The sequence below is a fragment of the Trichechus manatus genome, unplaced genomic scaffold, assembly GCF_000243295.1.
Source record: "Trichechus manatus latirostris isolate Lorelei unplaced genomic scaffold, TriManLat1.0 scaffold00051, whole genome shotgun sequence".
Classification (NCBI taxonomy): Eukaryota; Metazoa; Chordata; class Mammalia; order Sirenia; family Trichechidae; genus Trichechus; species Trichechus manatus.
In genome coordinates, this window is record NW_004443987.1 from 7,040,404 (window position 1) to 7,050,287 (window position 9,884).

Here is a 9,884-nt window from a genome sequence, read left to right on the forward strand (position 1 = left end):
TCCCTGAGACCATGGTCCCACAGCCCTCCTCCCAGTAATTCAGTCCCTCAGGGAGTTTGGATGTGTGTATGGAGCTTCCATGACCTTTCCTTTCCCTGCTTTATTTTTATTTTCTTCTTAACACTGGTCACTATGTAGCATATAAAATAATTTTTTAACCTGTTTATTCCCTGCATCTCCAACTAGAATGTAAGTTCTATGAGGGCAGGGATTTTGTCAGCCATGTTCATTGCTGTTACCCTGGTGCCTTGAACAGAACCTGGCACAGAGTAAGCCCTCAATAAAAAATTTGTTGAATGAATGAATGGATGAAGAGAAAGAAGTGCAAAAAGAATGGAAGAAAGCACTAGGAAAGGCATGGAATCCAGGATCCAGGGGCTCTTTTCACTTTCAAAATCAAATCCAATATATTACAATCATTCTCTTTCTTTAAGATAGAGGTGATTTAGAGAATGCTATGCCTTCTCTTGAATGGAGAGGACTTTAATCAAATCGAACTGTCTCCTATTAGATGGAGGAAGCTTAAATCAGTTGGGTTAGAGAAGAAAGAGGAAAGATATAACAAATCAGCAGGGATGCCAAAGAGCATGTTGGTCAGGGGCATTTTACAATATCCTGTTTACTGAGGCAGAAAGGGATGTGTGGAGAAGGGGTAGCACAGCAGTGAGGGAGAGAAGGGAGAGGGAAAAGCAGGGGGTGCAAAGTATATAACTAAATCAGTTTTGTTATAAAAACATTACCTTGTTTTTAAGCACTTGTTGTATAACTTGTAGATGTTAAAAGACATTAAAACATAATACAGGGACTCCTGGGTTTATGCTGACTTTTATTCCTGAAAAAGGTGTCGTAAAGGAAAATTATGTAAATTAAATCTGATTTTCCTAATCAAACAATGAGGCCTTCCTAGTCAAAGATCTGTCCCCACTTTTTTTTTTTTTTTTTTTGAAAATGACCACAAATAACATATTTTGTAGTTGTTGTTATGTGCCGTTGAGTCAGTTCCAATGCATAGTGACCCTATGTACAACAGAATGAAACACTGCCTGGTCCTACACCATCCTCACAATCGTTGCTATGTTTTAGCCCACTGTTGTAGCCACTGTGTCAGTCCATCCCGTTGAGGATCTTCCTCTCTTTCGCTGACCCTCTACTTTGCCAAGCGTGATGTCCTTTTCCAGGGACTGGTCCCCCCTGATAACATGTCCAAAGTATATGAGATGAAGTCTCGCCATCCTCGCTTCCAAGGAGCGCTCTGCTGTATTTCTTCCCAAAACAGACTTGTTCATTCTTCATAGCAGTCCATGGTATATTCAATAGTCTTCCCCAACACCATAATTCAAGGGCATCAATTCTTCTTTGGTCTTCCTTATTCATTGTCCAACTTTTGCATGCTTTATTAAATAAAATTATAGGCATTCATATTTAAAATTTTTTATGGTGTATGAAAATTGATTACACAGGATAGTGTAGAAAATTGTATTTAATGATACAGTTATAGTTCTTAACTCATTCTTCATAATTTCCACCTTATTGTTACTGCAAAACAAATTAGAATTGCAAGTAATACCTTCATTAGAATAGGTTCCTTCAGCTGTTCTGTCTTGAGGAGATTTTCACAGGCATTTTTAAGGAGTGTTTTAGGGGATACCTAGGGCCATTTGATGACTTCTTGTGAAATGATCATAGAGATGTCTGCTTTTTTTGCTAATGCAAATTGCCAAGCAGCAAACAATTTATTGCCCCTTCTGCTGCCTTCAAATAGAAAGGCTAATTTGAGTTGCCATCTCATCGGTTTCATTCACATCCTGATGTTATGTAAGGGCAGACCTTATGAACCCACCTTGATTTGCACTGAAATTGTTATCCTTTGATTCCTTACCATGTTCCTGCTTCTCACCGTCAAAAACCCTCAAAGCCTTGACTTGAATAGTGAGTGCCAAATTCAAAGGCACACAGGCTGAGCTTGATCCCAAATCCACAGAAAAAAGCTTTTCCAGCTCAGGCACACGTTCTGTACCTTGTCGTTTAGTAGTGGATTGCAACCATCACTCGAGTACTGTTTTTTCTTTTTAAAAACAATTTTAAGGTTTGAATACAATAATGTAATGATACTTTTTTGTGACAAATTGTGCCATAGCTTCCACATTCAAATGAGTATTTTCCCTAAAAGTACTCACATTGGGCCAAGATAAACTTTTAAAATGGTATTGCCACAACTCAAACCTTTTTTAAACTTTTATTAAATTGCTTTCGGAAATAGTTTACCAGCAACACAAAAACACAGCCAGTCTCATTACTTTATACTAACAGGGTAAGTCTCTTGGTCCCTTATCTTCTTAACTCATCTTATTATTCCTTTATATTTCTTATCCTTTTAACAGTCAGTAAGTATCAGCCATGCCCTAGGTTCTGAGGCTACCATGGGGAATAAGCCTCTCCATATTGTCTACCAAAGAGAAAGAATATATGGGCCCCTTTGGAAGGTGACTGAGTGAGGCAAGTCCTACTAGATTTGTAAGGAAAAGAACTGTGCCTTGTTTACTTCTGTATCTCTAGTACCTAGCACAGTGACTGACATGTATTATCACTCAATCAATATTTGATGAATGAATTAATTAGTGCCCTGTTAGTTTTGAATGCCATAAGTTAATAATATGGGAATGGTTGATGGATCCTTGGAAATTGATATAAGTTGAGGACTTCTGACTTAATAACAAAGAAGAGGTATTTTAATTACAGACTTTGTTGTCAGAACTTTGTTGTTACCAGTAGAACTAAAAAAAGAGCTAAAGTTATGTGCTTCAGAATCTCGGAAAAAATATCCAGTAATATCCTTCTCCATAACTCCAAGCAAGGCATTATATGGCTCCTGAAGCAGATACTGTTGATAGCTTACCAACATGTGCTCCCCACTTTCCTTTCTCTTTCTAACAGATGCCAGATTTTGTCCATATATCAATCTGGATGAGGCTGACCTCAGTCCAGGCCATAAAGGTGGGTCCTAATTAATCTAAAATTGTCTCGGTAGTCCCTTTTTCCTTGCTAATGATAGATTGGTTTAGGCACAAATTGTGGTTAGCTGCTGTTGAGTTGGCCCCCGACACATGGGAAACCCATGCACAACTGAATGAAACACTGCCTGGTCCTGCACCATCCCCATGATCTGTTGAGGATCTGACTGTTGTGTTCCATAGGATTTTCATTGTCCTATTTTTGGAAGTAGTTTGCCAGGCCTTTCTTCCTTGTCCATCTTAGTCTGGAAATTCTGCTTGAAACTTGTTCAGCATCATAGCACCATGCAAACCAGCATTGATAGATGAGCAATGGCTGCACCTGAGGACATGAGGTGCAATTGCCAGGAATTGAACCTGGGTCTTCTGTATGGAAGGTGAGAATTTTACTACTGATCCACCAATGCCCTAGGCACAAGTATGTGATATAATTCTGGCAAAGCTTCTGAGAAACGTTTTTTCCTTCTTCCTCTCAGAATTATTGCCAGCATCTTGCTACCAGGCTAAGGAGGAAGTCCACATTCAGAGGAGGGCAGAGACTGGGGAACCACAGAGGAGAGACAGAGCCTTGATGTATCAAACTAGAGCCTGCCCTACCTATGGACTTATTATGTGAAATTTAAAAAATCTTATATTTAAGGTCTGTTTGATGCAGGCTTTTCTGTTACTTGCAGCTAAAGGTAACCTAACTGATACAGCTTCTAGGTTTCCTGACTCATATAAGGATGCCCCTCTGTCAATGATGGATGGCACTAGCACAGTGATGCGGAGCCTATAAACAGTGACTGAGTGGCAGCTCTCCTATGCCTGGGTTATCATTATTTGTAACTTTAGGTAGCAAGGAACAGTGCTAATTTAAATTTATCTCAAGTGATATGGTTATTGTAAAGATATGTGAGAAAGTAAGGAAGCACCATAAACCATTTCAGTACTTAGGCAATCAGTCCTCAAGGATGACTGAAAGATCGTATCTAGGATATTATACAACTCCAGTGCACCAAAAGCAACTCTAGTAGTAAATAACTCTCATAGTTCAGATTCTCCCTTTTCTACTTCCACTTCTTTCTACTGTGATTCTTTCTGTTTGTACTGCTGCCAAATGCTTTCAGCTCTGGACTTAATGAACTTCCACTGCCCCATGAATTTGTGCTGCCTTTTCTCAATGTGCCTTTCAGCTTCTGTTCCCACTCTACTGTGTAGTATTTTGTCATTTGCTATGGTGTTTGGAGTTTCAAATTCCCACGTAGGATAATGACCTCATCTCAGTCATGAACCCTTCTCCATACTTGAGATGTTGCCATTATTCATCACAAAATTGGCCTGATGGGCCAAGATTTCTTGCCACTTCACGACAAACTGCTGGTCTCCACTCAAGTCCAGCTACCTTTGGGTTAGGTACCTGTCCTGTTCAATCAGTGTGCCCAAGGTTGTAGTGTCACATGACAAGAGACATGGAGGTTTATACAGAAGAAGCCTGTTCTGGCTGATTTGTTCAGGAGATGACTGCATGTAGCAGATATTTCAGAATATCAGAGAGTGTCATGGCCTATTTAGTACATTAAGAGGTCAGGAAATGTGGATCTGAAGAACAAGTCCTTCTAGCCTTTGATCTACCTTAGAAGTATTCATACTTGAGATGGTGTTATGATTTCTTCTTCTTCCTCTACCAGTTTTCTCTTCCATTATACAAACATTTTCAGTCAGCCAACTAACTCTCCACAAGTCTTACATTCTGCTTACCCAGATCCTTCTCCTTACCTGTATACTATGATTGACTAACACAATATAGTTTCCATTTTCTCTACCCTGATCATGACCACCTCTGGTCGCTTGGTCAAAACTTGGCAAAGGAAGATCTATGACCAATCCACCGGAAGTTTTAATAAGTACAGTAGTAGGTGGAGGAAGAAGTAACATTTATTGGGTAATGACTATGTACTGGGCACTGTGTCAAGTTCTTTATGTGGTAGAAAATAGCACTATTCTAGGCAACTATTGTGTTTATCCAGTTTATTGTGAAAATCCAAATGGTAAAAATAGTTATTTATGCCATTAGAATTACTATATTATATTACTTGTTAGTCCAAGACTATAATGGTTGAATATGCTAGTGTACTGGGCATTTAAAAATGATTTTTGATGATTAAGATGATGAAATATTTTTGTTGTTTAGGTGTGTACTACCAAAGTGTAAATGGGATTCATTTTCTTTAAAAGCGGTCAAAATACACTCAGAATGATACCATTAACATTACAGTATATTGCTTTTAGCCTCTTTCCTAGTCATTTTGGACACTGATAGTTTCATTCCTGTTTTAAAAAAATGAGAAAGATAAAATGAAATCAAGGGATATAACCTTAGTATAGTTATTTTCCATTGATACCTTCTTTGATTGTTCAGTTTTTGTTAGCATTCTGAATATACCAGGTGCTGAAATGAATATGCACTTTCTAGAGGAATTATATTTTGAAATACTTAAAACATCCAATCTTGTAATTTTAAAAAATTGTTTACAATGCTAGAGAAGATGACTTCCAGGCATAGGAAATGGTGGAAGAAAAATTACTTTTAGAAAATAAGAAAAAAGCTCCAACCAAGGAAGCAGGTAGATATTCTTATGCTGATTTGTGAGGCAAAGAGAAAGGAATGGAGATAAGATGACTTGTAAGTAAAGCAGTGTCTGTCTCAAGGCTATTCCTAAATAACTACACAATTTGTTTACAGGTCTATTTCTGTCTGTGTCTCTATTTTTCTTTCTACTGTATTATGGTGCCTGCCACTAAGACATAGATATAAGTCTGGAACTGCATTATTGAAGTTGATTTCTCAATTACCTTTCTAAGATAATTACCTTTGTACTAGAGAGTTTTAAAAATCAATAGAGTGTTCCTGGCAATATCTCAGTAACCGTTAATTAATATTGTAACTCGTGTTAACAGTTCTTCTGCTTAGCAAAAATTACCATACTTTTAATATCCCCAACAAGCAAGAGAAGTGTCTGGGATAAAGAATATCTCTTGAAGGATATAATTTAAAATAACTGCACATTCTTGGTAGAGTTGAGACTAGACTCCATAAAGACCAAAAAGATTTCCATTGAAAGTAATAATGAATGAAGCTGTCATTAATCAGAGGGTCTCTAAAAATTCTAACATGGCTTTGGTCTGCATAGTGGTTCGATTGGTTTAGCTTGTCTGGCATCATATTCTTGGAGTAACAAGTAATATGATATAGTAATTCTAATGGCATAAGTAATTATTTCAACTATTTGGATTCTGATCAATACATTTTAATGATTTCCTGTTAATGAATGCTCAAAAAATGTATATATATATATAATCTATAATTGGCCTCAAGTTTCTTATCCATAGAATGGGGACTGTCACTGAAGGTCTTAGTTGGATCGATATGTGAATTAACTAATACAAATGACTTACTAAAAAGTTTGCAAATATGAAAGTTCTATAATAGATCTTAATAATAATTTTAGATAGACACTCACAATTGTAACTTTGGGTGAACATTTTATGGGTCGACTCCTCCTTTACATTAGAGTTTGCTCAAATCTTTTCAAAACAGTTCCCTGTTCATTGACATCTTTAATTCTATTTGACAGAAAGAGTCAAAACCTTTCCTTCAACAGAATGTTCAGTAACCTTCACCAAATAACCATTAATTAAGCAATTAAAGTAAATTTGAGGAAAAAAAGAATTTTGAAAGTAGAATAGAATTAACTCAAAAGATAGTTTAAAAATAGTCTTATAGCACTTCAGTCATTATTGACCAAAAACTTCCTAGGGGATATTAACAATGCATTTGATAGTTGCCAAGGAAACCTTAACCTTTCCTAAGACTGTCTGCCCTTCTGCATTGTACCTGATTGTCAGAATAACTTCAGCAACTGATTATAACTGAGCCATTATCAACATCAAGCTTTTTCTTGTCAATCCCTTTTCAAAGTACAAGCTCAAGTATTCATGATATCTTGCTCTGTGTCTGTATTTATGTTTCTGAGGATTTGTACTTCAAAAATGGGGGTTCTTTTTAATTATTTTCCTAGTCACTCCTCACCACCGTGTGAGGTAAATAAAGCCTAATTTACAGACAAAGAAACTGAGGCACCACAATGTGTCATAATGATTCTATCATAAAACCTCTGACTTCTTTTGTTCAGAGCACAACAAGTAAACAAATATCTAGCACCACTTACAAAGTCTGTGTTTTCATGTGTGTCGATTAGCCAGGACTGTGAGACTCTAAGGTAGTGGGAAAAGCACCAGACAGGGAGTCAGGGGACCTGGTTATATCACTTACTAGCTGTGTGACCTCGGCCAAACTAATTTATCTCTCAATTTCTTCACCTATTAAATGGCAGTGATACTACCAATCTCATAAGGATGTTGGGATTAAATGAGTTTGTGTATGCAAAGTACCTGACACGGTGCACATAATAAATAAGCACTCAAAATCAAGTAACTATTTTTATTAGTTAAGGGGTATATCTCATATGAATGCATACTCCATATTCTGAATACCAATATATGTCATATGAATGCATACTCTGTATTCTGAATACCGACTTGAAGATTATGATCTGTAGAAATACATTTGATGGGGTTAGGGGAACAACATATATGATAATGGTACCATACTGGAAATGCCAAGCTATATGACCATCATAGGCATAATATAATACTGCACAGACAGAGTGGGAAGGGAACCACTATTATTTATTAGTTACTATGTTCCAGACACTGTGCTAAATACTTTGTAATCTGTTATCCCATTTAGTCCTCAGGGCAACCTAATGAGATAGGTGTTATTATCTCCATATACGTAACTGTAGCAGGCTTTGACATAAGGAAGAAAGGGAGCACAAATAAAATCTTAGAGGGAAACTAACAGAATAAGTAAATTCTTCTAATCACCCTGTTTAAGTCCATGCGTGAAGAGGTTGATATCAATAGGAAGAGAAATGTAGTTAGGAGTTACATAGTAAGTAGCACAGTATTTTTTTTTTATGTTTGAGATGATCACAAATGAAATGATAGCAACAACATAACATTCTAGATTGAAAACTGAATGTTTCTGTTTTTTTAATCTACCATTGTTAGAATGAATATTTCATTATTTTTTTTCACGTGTGAAAACTCAAGCAAAAAAAATACTACTCACCCCAGACATTTGTCTCTAGGTTATCCAGGTCCCTGGGCTTTATTGTCTGTTCTTTATTTCTGGCTGAGCCTGCTATGAAGGAGGACACCTGTGTGCATTTATAGACACACATGTAAATGTAAACATGCTATGACTAATATTATGTTGGAAACCAACAAAAGATGTAGTTTTCCAAACTATGCAAGGGCATAGATTTAGCTGTTTAAAACTGGATTTATTCTCAAGGTGATAAACATATCTCAATTTTTATCCTAAGAGACAGAGTGAGCTAAAAATATAAAGAGAGTCAAGAAAGGCCAAAGAAGGGATTTCTAACCCATGATTGATGGATCTCTAGGGGCTCCATGTATAGATTTTAAGTCTTCTATGAGTTGTCCTAAAATTGTACACCAAATTTGTGTTTATTTATGCTTGGTTTGGTCACTAAGGAAAGTGTCCATAGCTCTTTAATTAGATTCTTAAAAAGACACACACACACATTTCCCCAAAGAGAATATATTCAATTTTTACCTGATTGTAAAAATAATACATACCTCTCAATGACCTACTGCCCACAAAGACACTAGACAAGTTCTATCAAACCATAAAAGCTCAGACCATTATGTTATATATATTGGTAGTTAGTGAACTAGTCCAGATAATAGAGGAGAAGGGAAAATTTCCAAGATCACTTGAAGAGATTAACATAAACCTTAAAATCAAAACTTGGGGAAAAAAACTGCACAAAAAAAGGAAAAACTACAGATTAATCCGGCATGTACATATGGGCGCAGAGAGCATAGAAACTTCTGTGTTTCTCCTACCAAACCAGAATCACACCTTCTTAGACACTGATTTAAATCACTTTGGATGCCAGCCCTAGCTGGATCAGTTCCCCTAACTCCATCCTATTCATAACTATATCTCCAGCTTTATCCATTATCACCTCCTTTCTTTCCCTTCACTTACCAGTAGAACTTCCTGCATCTCTCATGGATATATCCAGTTTATGACAATTTTCAAAGATCATGCTTTTATTTATCCTCTTTATGACATATGTAAAGTTTGCACAGTGTATTCTTCCAAACATATTTCACTTTATATGTGATGCTATAACATATTTTTCTTAGATACTCTAAAAATTGACTATGTTTATCTATATCCATTCTTAATAGAGGACTATGCTGAGATATTCCTCTACAAAGAAGTTCTTGACATGGGTCCATGAACTCCAATAACTTGTATGCAGAATTATTCATCTATAGTGCGTATGCGTGTGTATGTGTATGTGCAAGCGCATATGCACACATTTTTTGGGAATAAAGTTCATAGCCTTTCTCAGAAATTCAAGGAGGTCTAGGGCCTCAGAAAATGAAGAATTAGTTCAGAAAATCGGTCAGGTTCTCCAAAGTTTTGGCCCTCCCGCTTTAATTAAGAAGCCCTATTTAGTTAAGGGAGTCCCTGCGTGGTGCAAACTGTTAGTGGTTGGCTGCTAACTGAAAGTTTGGTGGCTCAAGGCCACCCAGATGCACCTTGGAAGAAAGTCCTGGTGATCTACTTCTGAAAAATCAGCCATTAAAAACCCTGTGGAGCACAGTTCTACTCTGCCACACACGGGGTCACCATGAGTTAGAATTGACTTGAGGGCAAATAGTTATTTAGTTATGATAACTTCATGAATAACTATTAATCTATGAAGGTTTTAGAGGAAATTTGGA